Source organism: Myotis daubentonii, chromosome 10 (assembly GCF_963259705.1).
Source record: "Myotis daubentonii chromosome 10, mMyoDau2.1, whole genome shotgun sequence".
NCBI lineage: Eukaryota > Metazoa > Chordata > Mammalia > Chiroptera > Vespertilionidae > Myotis > Myotis daubentonii.
Window position 1 is genome coordinate 35904111 of NC_081849.1, and position 19496 is coordinate 35923606.

A 19496-nucleotide genomic window follows, 5' to 3' on the forward strand; every position below is an offset into this window, starting at 1 on the left:
GTAATTAAAATAATTAAAGTTTATTTAATTTTGGTGTGAGTATAAATTTATATAATGTTTGATAAAAGAACTTGGAATAAGTTCTTATATATATATATATAAGTTTTGAGAAAGTTAGACCTTGAAATCACAACTAGAAATCAAAGTCCAGTTTTTGTTGGACAAAAATGATTTTCATAGAATTATAGCCAAAAAAGAAATTAATAGAAACAATATGTGGAACAGAGGAAAATAGCTAAATAAACTATGGCATATTTCTACCATAAATTTTATATGAAAATTAAAATTCTTGTGTTTGAAAATTATTTATTGACATGGGAAAATATTTCAATTTAAATGCTAAGTAAAAAAAGCTGGATACAAGCTGTTTCATTTAAAAAAATAACATTAAAGATAATCACACTAATAGTAATAATATTAAACACTTACAGTAGAAAATACACTAAAATATTGAGCTGTTGTCTGGCTGCTGAGATGAAAGATGGTGTATTTATTCTTCACATTTAAACCTTTCTACATTTTGTTATTGTTTAAATAATAAGCATGGGTCGATTTTCAGTCAGAAAAAAATTATAAAGAGCAACCAAATATCTCCTATAAAATGCAAGCTCATATGCTTTGCTTTTAAATGACCTCCCACAGCCAGCAGAGTCTTATTTTAAACGTTTAACGATTGGATTTCAAACTCACAGCAAATTGGTAGCAGGAATTTAAAAGGAGGGATGATGGGATCTACTATATAAAGACAGAGTGGCAAAATATAAAATAATTGACACCTTACTCCCTAAGGACGGAACAGCAATATTATGGAAAAATGTGCAAGTCCTCTAAAATCATAACTTACTGAGACCATTTAGAGCAGGGACCAAGGAGCTACCCATCCTACGACAGCCTTTCAGGGAATCAATAATATGTGGAAGAAAGATTTCTGCAACAAAAATTAAAATTATTTGATTTAAGTCCCTGATCGTGACACCTCCTAGCTTGTAATCTTTTAAAAATTATGTAGATTTTTTTTGGCCTCTTTGCTTCTTGCCACTTGTGCTGACCATGTGCCTGGTAGCCATGCCTCGCAAAATTGAGGAAATCAAGGACTTCCAGCTCACAGCCAGATAAAAGGATGCCAAATCTGTCAAGATCAATAAAAATAAGGATAATGTGAAGTTCAAACTCCCATGCAGCAGATACCTTTATACCTTGGTCATCACAGACAAAGAGAAGCCGAGAAGCTGAAGCAGTCCCTGGCCCCAGGTTTGGCGGTGAAGGAGCTGACATGAACCTGACAGACTGATCTGTATTAAAATGCTAAAAATGAAAAACAATTTCTAAAAAATTATGTAATATGTTTAAGACTCAGAATTGTCAACTTCTAAATGGGAATAATCAGACAATAAGGTGGCAAAGGCCTGGAGCAGGGAGTGTGGACAGGCTAGAAGGGCTCAAGGGTCACTGAAACCCAGCAATCCTATTTAAAGATGTTTTAAAACAAAGTTATAACAATCTAACTGCCAGCATTGCACTCTGGGCATCATATCTTTGGTAAGCTTTGTATAATCAGTTTGTTCTTTCCTAATTCAAGGTGAGTCGAGTGGCTTTTCCTGAGCAGGATGCAAGGGTGATTTCTTTCCCAGGTTCTTGTCCAGGAGGATTCGAAGAATGAAGCCATGGACAAAAGGTGGTGTATCAGTGATGGCGAACCTTTTGAGCTCGGCGTGTCAGCATTTTGAAAAACCCTAACTTAACTCTGGTGCTGTGTCACATATAGAATTTATTTTATATTTGCAACCATAGTAAAACAAAGATTTATATTTTTGATATTTATTTTATATATATAAATGCCATTTAACAAAGAAAAATCAACCAAAAAAATGAGTTTGCGTGTCACCTCTGACACGTGTGTCATAGGTTCACCATCACTGTGGTATATGAAAAGGTGGAAATTTATTGGAAACAAGTACAGACTCCCACGTCGGAAGGTTGTCCCAAAGGGGGTAACCCACTAAGCTCTTTTTCCTAAGGTTTATAAAAGCTGCAGTTCTTTGTTTCTTGATGCTGCCTTCCAATTGGTAGAATATCAACTTCAAAGCTTAAAACCCACGTGGTGACCCCTGTTTTTCTCCCCCTTCAGTGGCAGAATTCTCTGTCTCCTGTGAAATCTGTCTTCCTCTTTCTCCCATTTGTCGGCATTTCTCTATCCTCTGTGAAAGTATGTTTCCTCTTTCTCCCCATACCCTGTGGCTGCTCCCTATCTTCTGTGAATGGATGTCTTCCTCTCCCCTTATCCTGGCACCTCTTTTTTTCTCTGTGAATGTATGCCTTTGGGCAGCTCCAAGCCCCCACCTTTGCAGTTCTCCCCCATGGACCCTCTTTATTCCGAAAACTCCCCAAACGTGCCTATTTTACCCCTAAAACTCCTTTCAAAGGGAACCATAACCTATAGGCAAAGTGTCAAAGTGAAGAGTTTACAGTCTTGTCCTTTTGCTCACTACCTTTCTGCCTCCATGGATTTCCAGCCATGGCATAGATACATTTTTCCAAATGAAGCAGATAAGAAATGAAGAGATAAGAAACAACAACTTGGAAAGAGTCTAGAAATAGCACACCATGTGCAATGAACCTACTTTCAGCTTCCACAGTGTTTTATTGCCCAACTACCCTACAAAGGTCTGCTTCAGAAGTGGAGTCACTTGCATGATGAGAAATGGGCTCAGTTGTGGGCTCAGTGAACTCATTTACCTTATTAGTGGCCTGAAACTAGCACAGTTGAAACAAAAAGAGATTCAGAGAAAGCTGGGATTTTTGTGAGCATTCGATGCTCTACTTTAGGTCTTAAGAAAGAGTTTTCTAGGAATTGTGACCACAAAATTTGGAAATTGATTCTATTTTGTGTCATTGGGTAACTGCTTCTAGCACTCAGCTGATATACTGGTCCCGTCCAATCATTTAAAGAGCATATCTCTTTGGAAAATAGTAAGGTTTTAGATGACATTCAGTCTGGTCCACAGGTTAAAATTGAATTGGTGATACTAATTTTATTGTTGTCCTCCTGATGTTTTTCTAAAATGATGCTTGCATTGGAAATACATTTTTGAGTGCTCCAATGTAACCAATGATGAGCTAAGGCATAATAAAATGATGTTTTTGTTAAATGTATGATACCCACTACTTCATACTTTATCTGTTTTTGAGTTGCAGGTTGGAATAATAGGTTTTTCTTAAACTGTATGATGATTGGGTAAGAAAATGTATAGAGAATAGAATTAGTATTTTAAGAATTGTATGAGAAAATAATAAAATAGCATAGATAATGACAGTGGAAGAAAAAGTATGTGTTTTTGAGGCAGAGTAGAGTTTCATAATTTTTGTGTGATTTTAAAAATCAATGTAGAAAATAATGGAGAGATAAATAGAATAAAAATGTATTTGTGGTAGATTTATGAGTATTTACTTTCCTCTCATCCTAAAAGTTATCTTCAGTCAAAAGAGCTTTGACCATTTCTCCTGTAGTCAAAATAAATCGAAATTCCTGAAAAAGATATGATCCAACAAAGAAGATCCAGGTGGTTAGTGGAATGAAGTTACTGCTTGATCTACAATGTCGCAGAGCAGATGATGGGATAGTTCTCACGTTTATTCAAATTCATGCTATGTTTAGAATAGACCTGAGTTTTCAGAGAAGATCTCCCCTATATTAACACTTTTCATTTATTTCAACTGTTCTTGTGGGCCATACTAACCAGTAAATAGAGAATTAAAGTTAAGTCTTTACACAGGGAGATCAGTTATAAAGAACTGAAGATAGATGGGGAAATATCTCTTTATTTTAATGACAATATTCAGGCCTTTGCTTTGAGGTAGGTCAACAAACCATTCTTTATTCCAGGAGTTTATTAGAAAATGTAATTTAAAAGTAACCGTGCCATGGGCTTGCCAAAGGGTAATTTTGGAGGTTGGAAAACAAATCCAATGTTACAACCAGAGAGTAAATTATCTGAGCTTTGTCTCAGGATATTATGGACGAAGTGTAAAGGGACACACACACACACACACACACACACTCATTCTCTGTTTTCTCCAGATAGCAGCCTATATCTGTAAAACAGAGGAATTTTCTTGCTTAGCCTATATTAAATATATCACAATTTTAGGTTTCTAATTTGGCAAGGAAAGTGCCTTGTAGCAGAGAAAGTGATAAAACTAACTTTAACAATATAAAAATACCAATTTTCAAGTATAGTATTTATCATTTGCATACTGTGTTATGTGTAAGACCAGGTTTGGCCATGGTGGTTTAAGATGATAATGTTTTCATATTTGAACAAGTTATAAAGTTGTCTTTCAGCAAGAAGGCAATGATTAAGGCTAGGAGAGCCCATGAAAAACTGAATGCAAAGGAAAATACTAAATCCATCTAAAATTCATGTCCCAACACCATAAATTAGAATCTCACCTTGGAACCTTCTGTGATATGTTACAACTTTAATTATTTTTAGTTTCTCTGGAGCAGTATTACAAAGGGCTGGCTCATCATAGTATCTATTACTTCATCCTAGAATACAGGTACAAAAAAAAAAAAGAATTATAACTCCTTGACTGGTTGCCGACTTGATAATAAAATGAATGCATGAAAAGTAGCCCAAGGAAGAATATTTTATTAGATCAATTAATATTGTAGAGGAGTTTTGTTCCTGGGTTAATCATTAGTATGAACTCTTAGCTGGTAGTTAAGGTTTGGGGCTAGTCATAAAAGTGACTTGGAAAGGACACCTCTGTCTTTATTCTCTATCAAGGACTCTAACTCAGATTTATTCATTGTGATATCTGAAGATTTTTCAAATGACGCATTTTCCAAAGGAATTTGAAGAAGGGTGTTGAGTTACTTTTCAAGGGTGTTTCACTCATTTTCATTAGAACTTTTTTGCAGATGAAGAAAACATGAGAACAGCTAGGTACTCTCTAAGTTATTGGTCATATTTTTAAAAAATAAAATATAATGCAGATTTAGCTTAATGTAAATGCAACCTCGATAGTTAGTACCCCCTATGATCCCTCACTTTTTTTAAAAAAAAAGTGTTAACTTTGGGTGTTAATATGTAGTTTGTACTGTCTCTTCTGGTGTCAAATCCTATCTACCGGATGGTGGAACTTGATTAATGACAATACGACTGGTAGGTCTGTGTTCCAGACCACCCAATGAACCATGCCCCTCTCTTTTGGATGCCTACAAAAATATGAGATATCTGGTAGACCAGATATCCATTCCTTCTTCTCCTAGCCTGGCCAACCTTTCAGAGAAAGGGTCCTTACAATGTCACAAGTGACTTAAAATATTAAAGTGACAAATATTATCAGTCTTACTAAGTGTTTCAGACTGTGATGTCACATGTTATTGATACTTGGATTCAATGTTGTGTATTGTGACAAGTTATTTAAAAATTAAAAAGAAGAGAAAATATTAGAATTCATTGTATAAGAACAGTGTAAGCATCTTGAGAAGCGTTTTTTTGTTTTGTTTTGGTTTTGCATTTGTATAATATACTACAGGCTCAGTGCATGAATTCATGCACTGGTGGAGTCCAGTTGGCCTGCCCCAAAGGGGGCCAATTGGGGGCAGGGTTGGCCGGGGCGAGGGGCTGTGATTGTTCTGGTCGTTCTGCCATTCAGTCACTGTGCTTTTATTATATAGGATTAGTCAGCTCAGACAGCCATAACAAAATATCATAAATTTGTGTGGCTTAAACAACAGAAATGTATTTTTCTCACAGTTCTAGAGGCTGGAATTTGGGGTCAGGGTGCCAGCATAGCATCATCCCATACACCAGAAAGTGGTGGATCGATTGCCAGTCAGGGCACATGCACAGGTTGCAGATTCAATACCCATTCCAGTGAGTGCAGGAAACAACGGAATAATGTTTCTCTCTCTCCCTTCTTCTCTCTGAAATCAATTAAAATGAGTGATAAATAATGTTCTATAAATATGGTTTTAATGGGAAAGACATTAGTGATCTATGAAGTGAAAAACTCGTTATAACACATATACAGCATGACACCATTTTTTTTTTTTTAAAAAGTAATTGATTTCAGAGGAAGGGAGAGGGAGAGATAGATAGAAACATCAATGATGAGAATCATTGATCAGCTGCCTCCTTAGGATCAAGCCCAAAACCTGACTGGGAATCATATCATGACCTCCTGGTTCATAGATCGATGCTCAACCACTGAGCCCCATTTTTATCAATACCAGGCACATGAGGTACATCGGCAAGATCTCACCCCTAGACAAAAGTCTGAAATTTCCCAAACTCCTTTGCAGCTAGGTTTCTGGATATGAATTAGTTTCTGCCGATTGGATGCGCTTGCACAATAATTTGAAGGCAGAAGTGGGGCAGAGGCATCTTCCCACAGTTTGGGCTGTTTGCTGCTGGTGATCATGTTTGCAGAAATGTGGAGGTTTTCTGCAGTGGAATCCAGGCTGTGCACAGGCAGTTGTGGCAGAGGCAGTGCTCAGTGACCTGTTTTGTGGGAGCTGGAGGGCACTTGCGGGGGCAGCAGTTTCCCTATCCCTGGGTTACAGCTGTGCCAGAGTGTGCTAGAATTCAGTTGTGGCTGAGAAGGCAGCTCCTCCCACTGGTCAGGGAGTCTTTTCTGGGGGGCAGGCCTAATACCCACTCCTCCAGTTTTCCCATGATTTCCCAAGCACTAATTCCCTGTGCTAATTTCTTTCCTGCCTAAAATAGCAAAGATCTAAAAACATTTTGGATCCTCTACTTTCAAAGAAAACAATGCTGCACAGGGTCAGGTATGAGAAGTGGGTGAGGTGTTGCAGAAGGCTCCCTTCTTTGAGTCTTAGCTTCCTCTTCCGTAGAACAGAGACCAAAGATTATCTGTTCATAGTTACTGAAGACCGTGGCAACTGCGTTTCCCAAAGATGGCCACAACATTTCCCATCTCTCCTGTGGCCTTGCCACTTTCCACCACGTCCTCTCTCTTGAAGCGGGACTGACCTCTGACACACGGGTAGCCAGTACACTGTTTGCCCACAGAATTCCAAGGCCAAGGTGGAGAAGGCACAGGGGCTGCAGCCCGAACCACTCTGCCAGGGTTTCCAGCTCCCCCGCTCAGGGCTCTGGCTGGTGTGGGGCCTTGCCCTCCTGGCTCGCTTCCCCTCTGGTGGGTGGCCCAGCACCTCGCTGCACACCATGGCCCACCTGACAGTGCTTCTGGGCCCAGCAGGTGGGACAGGGTAAGAGTTCAGGTCGGGCCTTGCACCTCCTGGTTCCTGTGTGCCACTGCCCTCTGTGCCCCGTGACCCTTTTTCCTGCCACTGGTCCAACTAGGGCCAGATGCCCAGGTGCTATGCACAGCCTGTGGGGACTGCTGTGGCCACCAGGAAAGCCTCCCCACCACATCTCCGACTCTGGTGACCTGATCTTAGGTCAACTTCCATCAAAGGAGAGCTGCTGGAGACCGTGCACCTGCAAGGTCCCCAAACCCCAAATTTCTGCCAGCCAAGGCAGTTGGCCAGCTGGCCCCGCCCTGATTACGGTGTTGGGGTGTGATCCAGCCCAGATCAGACTGGTAACCTGCCGCAGTGTGTGTCATAGCCACTGGTCATTCTGGTCGTTATGCTGTAATGGTCATTGGGTTTTTACTAGTATATATATAGATGTTTCTTACTATGGGTTTGTACTGGATTGAATAGTGTTCCCTCAAAATTCATGTCCACCCAGAACCTGTAAATGTGACCTTATTTGAAAATAAAGCATTTGTAGATGTGATGAAGGAAAGGTGATGCTTAGGGTGAGTCCTAAATTCAATAGATCTGGTGTCCTTATAGGAAGAGGGGAATTTTGACAGATACACAAGAAAGAAGGACATGAGGCAGAGATCAGAATGGCATACTCATACACAAAGGAATACCAAGGATTGCCAACAATTCTGGCAATAATTCTGGCATCTTGGTTTTGGACTTTTAGTCAGAGAATAAATTTCTGTTGTTTGAAGCCACCCACTTTGTAATACTTTGTTATGGCAACTATGTAAAACTAATACTGCTTTTAACAAAAATTTAAAGTCTCTGGAATTGGTAAATTGGGACTTCTCTTATAGTGCAAAAGAAATCCCCTAATGTCCTCAGAAAAGAGGAAGGCTCCTTTCTGTCTTTCCCTGCCTCCCCTGACTTTAGTTACACCGCTGTGCATCAGATAAGTTCCTTCTTAAATCTTTCCGTTCTACCACCTCATGCCATCCCAAGGTAGAGTAAGCAGTCTTCAATTAAAGCCTCAGATGTAATTCTCTCAGGATGTAAGATTCTCTTTCTTCTATAGTAGGAGATCTTGTTGGTGCTCAAGAAACAGTTATGAAAAGAACAGATGAGGTTTCTGATCTCTTGGGATATATGGGGATAAATAAATCTTTTTTATGCTTTAACATTACAACTTCTGGATTTTAGAATAGATGTAAAGAGCCTTGATGCCAAGATATGTTCATATTTTATTCAGAGATAATCATATTTCAGTAGTGGCCCAATTTGAAATTGAGTGAACCTCAGCCTCCTCAGTGATGGTAGGCACAAAATCAATATACTTTTAAAACCTGTGTCATAGTTAGGACTTATAAACCATTCTGATTGGCTATGCTCTTTTAATTGATTAAAACATTATGAAAGAAATATTTCAGTTATTGCTGATTATAAAATTATTAAATATGTAAAGTTAATTTCTTTCACAGGTGAATTTCTATCTTTATCAATTACATTTTCCTCCCCAAAGATCTTTCATGAAATCATTAATAGTTCTAGCTTGATCATTTGTAACTGTTGATTACTATTCCAAAATAGAAATGTAGTTTGATATATTTAAACATAGATTCAGGTTGTTTAAAATTCTATAATATTAAAAATGATTCTAAAATAATATAAATTATACTGCAATCAACACCCTTGTGTGTATATCTTTATGCACAAATGTTCAGAATTTTAGTGTGCTGCAGTAGGATTATTGAGCAAAAGTCAGTAGATTTGAAATTTTTTTTTTATTGCTTAAAGTATTACAAAGGGTATTACATATGTGTCCATTTTCCCCCCCGCCCTAGACAGTCCCCTAGCCTCCCCTAACCCCCAGTGTCTTATGTCCATTGGTTATGCTTATATGCATGCATACAAGTCCTTTGGTTGATCTCTTACCCCCCTACCTCCTGCCCCCCAACCCTCCCCGGCCTTCCCGCTGCAGTTTGACAATCTGTTTGAGGCAGCTCTGCCTCTGTATCTATTATTGTTCAAAAGTTTATAATGGGCTCTATTATCCATGAATGAGTGAGATCATGTGTATTTTTCCTTCATTGACTGGCTTATTTCACTTAGCATAATGCTCTCTGGTTCCATCCATGCTGTTGCAAATGGTAAGAGTTCCTTCCTTTTTAGAGCAGCATAGTATTCCATCGGGTAGATGTACCACAGTTTTCTAATCCATTCATCTACTGAGGGGCACTTAGGCTGTTTCCAGATCTTAGCTATGGTGAATTGTGCTGCTATGAACATAGGGGTGCATATATCCTTTCTGATTGGTGTTTCTGGTTTCTTGGGATATATTCCTAGAAGTGGGATCAGAGGGTCAAATGGGAGTTCCATTTTCAGTTTTTTGAGGAAACTCCATACTGTCTTCCATAGTGGCTGCACCAGTCTGCATTCCCACCAGCAGTAGTGCACAAGTGTTCCTTTTTCTCCACATCCTCTCCAGCACTTGTCGTTTGTTGATTTGTTGATGATAGCCAGTCTGACAGGTGTGAGATGGTACCTCATTGTTGTTTTGATTTGCATCTCTCGGATGATTAGTGACTTTGAGAATGTTTTCATATGTCTCTTGGCTTTCTGAATGTCCTCTTTTGAAAGGTGTCTATTTAGGTCCTTTGCCCATTTTTTGATTGGATTGACAAACATATTTAATTAAATATTTACTTTCTACTCTTAGGTGAAAAAATAATTATATACTGTTTTTGGGTATTAAATTTTGTGATGAGTACTGCATATGTTTTCTTTTAGTCAATTGTGTCTTTTAACTCTGTTTATGATCTTCTATCCTAGTCATAAACTTTTGTTGTCAACATTTATTCACACTTTACTTTTTGGCATTAGGATTTCCTACCTTTATTTATTAGCATTTGTTTGCTTTTTAGTACGAAGGGAGTAGCCAATATTCTTGTCTGTGGTTATTGAGTAGTTCAGCTGTTCTACCTATTTGTAATGCCTTGCAGATTATCTATAAATTTCCATGTGTGCATAGGTTCCTTTGTGTGCTCACTATTATATTCTTCTAATCTATTTGTCTAACTCTGGATCAGTGAGATGCTGTTTTAATTATAGCTTATTGCTAGTAGTTTGCTTATTTGGTAGGTAAAAAGTTTTGTCTTCTTAATTTTCTTAGTTAGCTTTTTGTATTTATTTTTCTGTAAAAATATTAGAATCAGCTTGTTTGGTTTAAAAAATGTCATTGGTGATAAATTTAAGGGATATATTAATTTGGGGAAATGAATATCTAGGTCTTTCCATTTATTAAAAATTTCCTTTATGGGTTTAAATAATACATTTTTTATTTTTCTCACACGAAACTTTAAAGATCTTGTTGGACTTATTTGATTTATTTGTGAAATTTTCCAATTCTACTATGAAATAGATTTTTTCTTTTGTTGTTGTTTTTGGTAGGTAGCTGGGTGCTGAAATATTCATTTTTCTATGTTGAGCATGCCATCCTATTGAATACATTACAGTAATAGTCCTGTTCTACATAGATGTTAGATGCTTTGGTGTGAGACTCTCTTACCATTCTCTTTTACTGGCTTCTTAATCCCGGTGATTGTGGAGAGAAGAAGATTTAATTTTTTAAAAAAGTTATATTTATTAATAAGTTTAAATTGTAAAATGTTGCTTGAATCATGAGGCCAAAATGAACTCTCCAATTTCTCTTTCTGAGTGATAAAAGCTTTAGAGTTATAGACCTCTCCTTTAAAAAAAATGGTATTGGGAGAATGTCTTAAAGGGCAATGGACAGCAGTAGGAGGAAGAAGAAACACACGGTGCCTGAAAGGTGGCACAAGGACTGGGCTGGTGTCAGGAAGTGCAGCACAGATTTGAATATCCTGTTTTCCTCAGCTTGGGGAGAGCTAGAATGGGAAGAATTCCATGTGGGGTAGCTTTGGAGACTTTGGGGCCTTTGTGTGATAATGTGGCCCTGTTGTGGAATAACCATCTCAGCCTTCCAACATCACACCTCCTCTCTCTGTTTGATAAGGCTTTTTCTCCATGGTTTGTAGAAAGACCCTGTTAGTGTCTTGTCGGAGGAGTTTCCATTTCAAGAGGAAATTAATTTTCCTCGGGGGTTCCTTTCCCATCGTTGCTCGTTATCTCCAGGCCTGCGCTGAGAATCCAATTCTAGTATGTGTTGGAGACCAATTAGGAAGTCCAACGTGGAGAGAGAAGGTCCACACAACAGAGGCTTCAAGATTTCCCTCATTTCCCTTGTCTTTCTTCTCCCCTCCCTCCATTATTTACGTGTTTGTTTGTGGAGGTTAATTATAAATTAGGGTCTAAGCATAGCTGATTACTGAAACAATTGCAAAAGAAGCAGGGGGAAAAGTCATTGTTCAGGGATTCTTAACTTAGAGCTGAATCTGATGAAATATAATAATTTGAGTTGTTTTTTTGTGTAGAGATGTGTAGAAGGAGTATGTTTGGGGCTCTATACCACCAAGTTACACTAAGTTAATTAGGAGCTTTTAAATTTTTTATTACTGAAAGAGTTTATGTGGATATTAGAACAGTACCTAGAATATAATGGGTAGTCAAAAAATACTTGTTAAAGGAATAAAACACACTGGGCAAGTAGTGAGAGTGATTGCAAGATAATTGAATTTTAAAAGTGTTTGGCTGATTAACACCCAAGTCTCCCTTCTTTGGGGGTAATTACTCATATTATGTGAGTCTTGGTGAAAGGTTGTACATGTCTCTAATTTTTTTTCCATTTTGGTCTTAGAAATTCACTTTTTCATCAATAAAATTTACTCATTCGGAATGATTTCCTGTCTTCAGAAAATTGTTTAATTTCTGCTCCAATTCTTATTTCTTTTATTTTGCTTACTTTGGGTTTAATTTTTTCTTCTTATTCTAGATTCCTTAGGTGGAAGGTTAGATCATTCAACTTAAGTATGGATTTTGTAAATATATATATATATATATATATATATATATATATATATATATATATATATATATATATTCAACACTATAAATTACCCCATAAGCACTGCTTTCACTGCATCTCACATTTTTTAAAAAAAAAATCAGGTATAGATTAGGGTCATATTGTCAAAGACTTTATACATCAAGTCAAGGAGGTTAGATTTTAGGCCATGGGTATTTGAGACCTAACAGAGGTTTGATACAGTCGGCTTTGGTTTTCCAGGTCATTCTGCCTGCAATGTGGGGCCCGGTCTAGAGGGTGGTATAAGGTCCACTTCAGAAGTGGAGACAAAGCATCACATAAAGGGGCTGCTTTTTGTTTTATTTATTTATTTATTTATTTATTTATTTATTTATTTATTTAATCACAAATAAAACTGTCTGTGGTCAAAAATGACAAAGTCAACATTGCTATTTTGGGTTGCTTACCAAAGAAAATTGCAGGTCACACCCAAAGCACAGCTATTCTCATGTCCCTACCCTGTTCTCTAAGTTTCAGAGGTATCTAACTGTGCCTTCCCCTCAACCCTCACAAAATGTTGGACTTGGATTTCAAACTCATTGTTGGAAGTACATTTGTAACTGGCCAATTTTATTAGTTTTAATGGTATTCACAAATCACAGAGTGTTATAAGTAGAAGGGAATTTATAGAAAGTGATAACCTGGGGGTCTTGGGAATCCTAGGCAGTGTGTGAAAGTAAGGCCAGAGATCAGTTCTACTTTCAGCATTTCCAAAGGTTAACATATACTTAAAGCTTTAGTCATTCAGTCTCAACACCACAAATTTTGATAAGTTGTGTCTTCATTTTAATTTAGTATATTTTGAAATTTCTTTTGAGATTTATTTTTGACCTGTGTGTTATTATTTTTCTGAATTTTTCATCATCATTTTTAAATATATTTTTATGACTTCAGAGAGGAAGGGAGAGAGAGGGAGAGATGGAAACATCAGGAATGAGAGAGAATCATTGATTGGCTGCCTCCTGCATGCCCCCCACTGGGGATTGAGCCTGCAACCTGAGCATGTGCCCTTGACTGGAATCAAAACTGGGACCCTTCAGTCCGCAGGGCGATGCTCTATCTACTGAGCCAAACCGATTAGGGCATCATCATTATTATTTTTTATTGAATTTATTGGGGTGACATTTGCTCACAAAACCATACAGGTTTCAAGTGTACAACTCAATCACATGTCAGCTGCACACTGCATTGTGCACTCATCGCGCCAAGCCAAGTCTCTTTTTGAACCCAGACCCATGCATTATTATTGTTTATTCTCTGTGTATTTTGGAATGTTCCAATTATATTTGTGTTACAGATCTGTAGTTTGATCTCACTGTGGTCTGAGAACAGACATTGGATGATTTCTTTTTTATTTTTATATTTCAAATTTGCTACTGCTTGTTATATGGCTCAGAAGATGGTCTATCTCTGTGGATGTTCCACATGAGCCTGAGAAGAATGTGCATTCTGCCTTTGTTGGATGAAGTAGTTTATAGATGTCAATTATACGCAGTTGATTGATGGTGCTGTTGAGTTGCACTGTGTCCTTACTGATTTTCTGCCTGCTGGATCTGTCCCATTCTAAGAGAGGAGTGTTGAAGTGTCCAACTATGATAGTGGATTCATCTATTTGTCCTTGCAGCTCTGTTAGTTTTTGCCTCACATACGGTACTATGATGTTCTGTTGTTAGGCACACACAGGTTAAGGATTGTTATGTCTTCTTGGAGAATTGACCACTTTATCATTATGTAATGGCTTTCTTTATCTTTGATAATTTTTCTTCTAAATCTGCTCTGTCAGAAATTAATATAGTGACTCCTGCTTTCTTTTGATTAGGGTTAGTATGGTATCTTTTTCTCCATTCCTTTACTTTGAATCTACATGTGCCTTTATATTTAAAGTGGGTTTCATACAGACAACATATAGGTGGTGTTTTTTAATCTACTCTGCATTAAGACCATTGATGTTCAAATGGATTATCGATGTAGTTGGATTAATATCCACCACATTACACTTTTCTATTTGTTGTCTTTGTTCTGTTTCTGTTTTTGTCCTCTACTCTTTTTCTGCCTTTGTGGTTTTAATTGAGCTTTTCATATTATTCCATTTTCTCATCTTTCTTATCAGTTGCACCTTTTTTCCCTTTTTGTGTGTGGTTGTCATAGAGTTTGCAATATACATTTACAACTAACCCAAGACCACGTTCAAATAACTCTTTCCCCCTTCATGGGTTGTGTGAATTCTTTATAAAAACAAAAGATTCTTCCTTCCTTCTGTTTCTTCCTGGACCAATATTTTTGTGTCTGATATTAATTTGCATAAATTCCTAGTCATTATTTTTTCAAATATTTCTTCTGTTCCTTTATCTCTTTTATCGCACTGTAGTATTTCCATTTTGTGTATGTGATGCTTCTGTGCTCGTCCCACAGTTCTTAGATATTCTGTTCCTATTTTTTAGTTTTTGTTCTTTTGCTTTTCAGTTTTTGGGATTCTATTGATATGTCTAGCTCAAAGATTCTTTCCTCAGCCATGTCCAGTATACTAATAAGCCCATCAAAGACAGTCTTCTTTCGCCTACAATGTTTCTTTTTCTTTTTTTTATATTTAGCATTTCTAGCATTTTATTTCTAGCATTTGGATCTTTCTTAGACTTTCCATCTCTCTGCTTACATTGCCCATATATTCTGGTATGCTGTCAAGTTTACCTATTAGAGTCCTTAACATATTAATCATAGATGTTTTAAATTCCTGGCCTCATAATTCCTGCATTCCTGCTAAGTCTCATTCTGTTTCTTGCTCTGGCTCTTCAAACTGTGGGTTTTTGTTTTTTTGCCTGATGGTATGCCTCAGTATTTTTTGTTGATAGTCAGACACAATGTACCAGGTGAAAGGAACTGCTGTAAGTAGGTCTTTACTAACATGGTGGTAAAGTTTAGGGCAAGGTAAGCATTCTAAGTTCTATTATTAGGTCTCAATCTCAATTAGGTGAGCCTCTGGGCTGTGTATTTCATGTGTTTCTCATTTTCTTTCTCTCCCCTTAGTGGGCCAGGGTGACTAGCATGGGCTGGAGTTAGGGATTTTACTTTTCTCACGTGGGAGCCTAGAGCCAGCTGGAGATGGTTAGGAATTAGGCTCTAGTTAAATAGTTTCCCCTGAGTGCTGGCCTTGTTGAGATCAGGACCCTAAGAAGTATTTAAAAATGGCTCCATTTCTCCTCTCGCCGAAGGGAGGCCCACCGGAATGTTTCTCTGATATTTACTGTGGGAATATGGATGAATCCTGGATGCTAATTTCTCAATATCATGAGCGTCCACCCTGACAAGGACCCCTAGGAGTTCTAACTTGCTGAGTTGTCTGCACGAGGCCCCCAGCTCCAGCTGACATTTTCTTGCTTGGCCCTGGCTGTTGCAAGGCGTTTAGGCGTGAAGTCTCTGCTTTGGTGAGTCTGCTTTCCTTTTTTTACTTTTTCTGTATCCAGCATCGGGGGCAGCAGATTGCCATGCCCTCCTCTCTCTTTTGAATCCAGGAAGAGTTGTTGAATTTTCAATCTGCTCAACTTTTTATTTGTTAGGACAGAGTAGTGACTTTCAAACTCATTACCTGTGGAACCCTTACCAGGATGTCTTCCTTCCCTTTTGTTCTTTTCCTGTGCAGCTATCTTGAGCTGGTCCAGTCTGCAAGGATTTCTACCTGTATTTTATAGGCCTTTTAGTTTCACTGCTGCTGGAACATTTCTCACAGTGTTATATTGAATGGTCATTTCTCCTAGCTAGGAGCGTTTTTAGAATGTTTAATTTTGACTGCTTAAATATTTTTAAGGTCTCTCAAAAACAGAGTGTCTATTATTTAGAGTCTACTGCTTAGAATCCTCTGTCCCCAGAAACTATAATTGAACCTTCAATAAAGTGTAGAAGGCTAATTCACAAATCTCTCTACATATTTCCTAGAACAGCTGATGCCATGCATTTCTCAATAAATTGAACATCTGTTGTTTTTGTTTCAAAAACAAAGAGAAATGTGGAAAGGTACATAGAACACAAAAGCTACAATTATATTGAAAACACTAAACTTCTGTGAAAGCTCTATCCAGCGCAGGGTGCATAAACCAAGGCGAAGAGCCATACAAGGTGGGATTCTAATAGAGACATCCCTCATCAGAACTGGGAACTCACAGGGTTGAAGCAGAAGTAGTCTGCATTATGAGGCTTTGCAACTGAAGGCTGCATTGTCTGGGTTCAGGACAAGACCTTATTTTTCAAAAAGGTGTCAGAGTTTTAGTTCCAGACTTTGAAAACCTTCTGTTAATCCAGTTTTACTGAGTTTGTCTCTTTACTGGGTGACCTAATAAGCAATGAGATTCCCCAATGCCATCAAATGGACAAAGATTTGTTGCTCTCCTTAATAGAGTCACACAAAATAATAGAGTTACACAAAACAAGTTTGTAATTTAAAGAGACTATATTTCACAATCCAATAATGTTTTTGAATTTTTCACAATATTCAGTTGGTAAATAAAGGTTCATTTTCATCTTAATTAGTGATATCAGTACAAAACATTTTTGAGTCATTTTGAAATAGTACTTTAATTTCGCTTTTTTATTTGGAAAATCACCAACTTACATTTAAAAAGCAGGAAGGTAGGGGTAAGTGGGAGGTAATTAACCAAAGACTTTGTATGTATATATGCATAACCCATGGACAAGGACAGTTAGGTGGTGAAAGCCTGGGGCAGGGGGTGGGGGCGGGCTGGAGGAGGTTAATGGGGGAAAGAGGGAGTCAGACATAATACTTTCAACAATAAAGATTTTAAAAAAGGATTAGTTGTAATATTTCAAGGACTGAAATTAGAAATCTTTAGAGACTACCCAGTTTCCCTATTTATCTGCCTAAACCTGCTTTCTCTATTGACTAACTTCTTACACCTGATTTCTCCTTATAAATTCAGCTTCCACATGATTTGGGCTTTCTGTGACTTCTTATTTTATTTCACTTCTTATTAAGGAAATTTTCAAACTCACATAAAGAGAATTGTATGACAAACTCCCATTTATGATTGTCTAGCTTCAACAATTGTCAACTTTGCCACAACTTCTTTACATACCCTATCCTCTTTTAATGTACTTGTGCATATCCATTTATTTATTTTTTGCATTATTTTTTTAAAAAGCTATTCCCAGTTATCATGTAGGAATCAAACTTTTTCTTAAGATAATTACCAGGTAATTAAGAACTCTTGAAAATGAATAGTAGTTCCTTAATATTATATCTAATACCCAACTCATATTTAAATCACCCAGTTGTATCAGAGATTATTCTGAATGTGGTAATATTGCCTCATGGAGTTACTTCTTCCCTCTTTTCAGTATTTCTGCAAATTGATAGTTAGATATAGATTCATATTGAGGCAAGCACTTTTTATGGATGACTGTGTAATTTTTAGTATTTCATCATTAAGGTAATAATGATAGGTTCTGCATCCATTTATTTCTTATTTGCAAATGGAAATCTTCTAATACTATCTTCCTTCTTTCTATTTCCTGGAGTTCCATGAAAAGGAAATTTACCCCATCAACGTTTGGGTACTTTGCATCTAAACATAAGGAAAAGATAGAATAAATAATTCACAGCTATGAGTTGGTGCCCTAGCAACTTCAATGGTGTCCAAAGATATTTATATTTTTAGTATAATTATCTTTGAATTTTTGTATATTTAATTTACTTTAGTTCAGCATATCATTAGTATTTCTTTATGCTGTTTAAATTGTCTACTGGGAATTCTGTCAAATTATTTTTGTCCTTTTGACATTAACTCATTGGACTCTTCTTGCTTTGTAGCACATGGTAACTGAGACACTTGTTTGCTTCTAGTCTTTTCAGTTGTGAGATCAGCTATTAATATTTAAAGAGAAATGGCATGATGTATTTATTCTGGTACCTCACATTTAATAATTTCACATTTTACTTACATTTTTATTGTACACATACATTTTATTTCTCTTTTGATAAAAATCTAGGTTCGTAACAATATTGACAAAATTATTTGCTTTTTCTACAAAATACAATGCTTTAAAAATAATGATCCAAAGTATTTTAAATTAATTTAAATACTTCTTTTCTATCTGATTTGCAGACATTGTTATAATGTAAACTATATTTGTTTAGCCCCCTTACCCTCCCGCCCCAGTGTCTAGAGATTGTTGTATGGTTTGATTTTTAACATAGGTAAAATATTCACCTGGTTCCAAAGTCAAAATTACTAAGTTATGTTTTAGAAAAAAAAACTTGCTTTTCTCCTTGTTTTTTTGACCTATCTTCCCCAGTTAGCTGTAGGTAATAATTTTAATTGTATTTTTGTTACCCTTTCATACTCACAGGCAAAAGATAATTCTGGAAAATTAATTAGCAATTTAGAAATAACTTTTTTACCTCATGTTACACACCTAAATAAATGCCATAATTAGTGAATTGCTACATGTAAAACAAATTAAATTTCATAAAATGGCATTTAATGTTCAGTTCCAAACTCTGAAAGGGGGAGACATATCTAACCAGAGAAGCTCCAGGATAAAGCACACAATGAAAAAAAAGAGAAAGAAGCTTATTTAAAAGTAAATCACCAAGTTGATTTATCATGAAAAATGTTTGCAGTAAATCTAAATTATAAAAAATAATAAGTCCTATTATTGTGCACGCTCTTCATTTTATTTGATGCTCAGTACTTTTGTGGTGTTTGTTTAACATACCACTTTATAAGTGAAGAGCTGTTATGGACTGTTTGTGTCCCTGAAAAAGGCATATGTTGAAGCCCCAGCTCCCAGTGTGACTGTATTTAGCCATAAGTACTTTGGGGAGGTAATTAAGATTCAGTTGGGTCATAAAGTTAGGGTCTGCCTGTCTCCTGGTTCCACTCCGTGGCCAGCCATTTCATGGTGGTCAAACTCTACATGCAGATCTGGTCTGGATTCCTCAGGAGGCCTGAGCCCCTTCAGAGGCCGCTTTCTGCTTGTGGGTTTCTTCCCTAGGGGGCTTCCTTCTGAAGGAAGGGCTGGTTCTATGAGAGCTGGTGTCTCTCACGCTCATGGGTTTGGAGGAATGTCTTGGCTGCCAAAAAGATACGGTGTCTTACATTTCACATTCCCACGGATGCCCATCTGAGGCTGGATTTGTGGCCATTGAGAAAATACACTTTGGAGGCCATTATTTCCCCATGAGGAATCTGATCTTCCTGCTGTTGAGTTCTTAGCTGTTGGCTTTGAAAG

The 19496-nt window shown here is 37.1% G+C and overlaps 1 long non-coding RNA gene and 1 pseudogene across 1 annotated transcript in view; both read left to right on the plus strand.

Annotated features, from left to right (window-relative positions):
• Positions 1-1058: 1058 nt before the first annotated feature.
• On the plus strand, positions 1059-1316 carry LOC132211478 (large ribosomal subunit protein eL38-like; annotated as a pseudogene).
• Positions 1317-15278: 13962 nt separating this feature from the next.
• LOC132211479 (uncharacterized) overlaps positions 15279-19496 on the plus strand; it is a 110415-nt gene continuing 106197 nt past the window's right edge. Inside the window, exon 1 of the long non-coding RNA XR_009447454.1 lies at positions 15279-15676. This is a non-coding gene — a long non-coding RNA (uncharacterized LOC132211479). The remainder of the gene's footprint in view (positions 15677-19496) is intronic.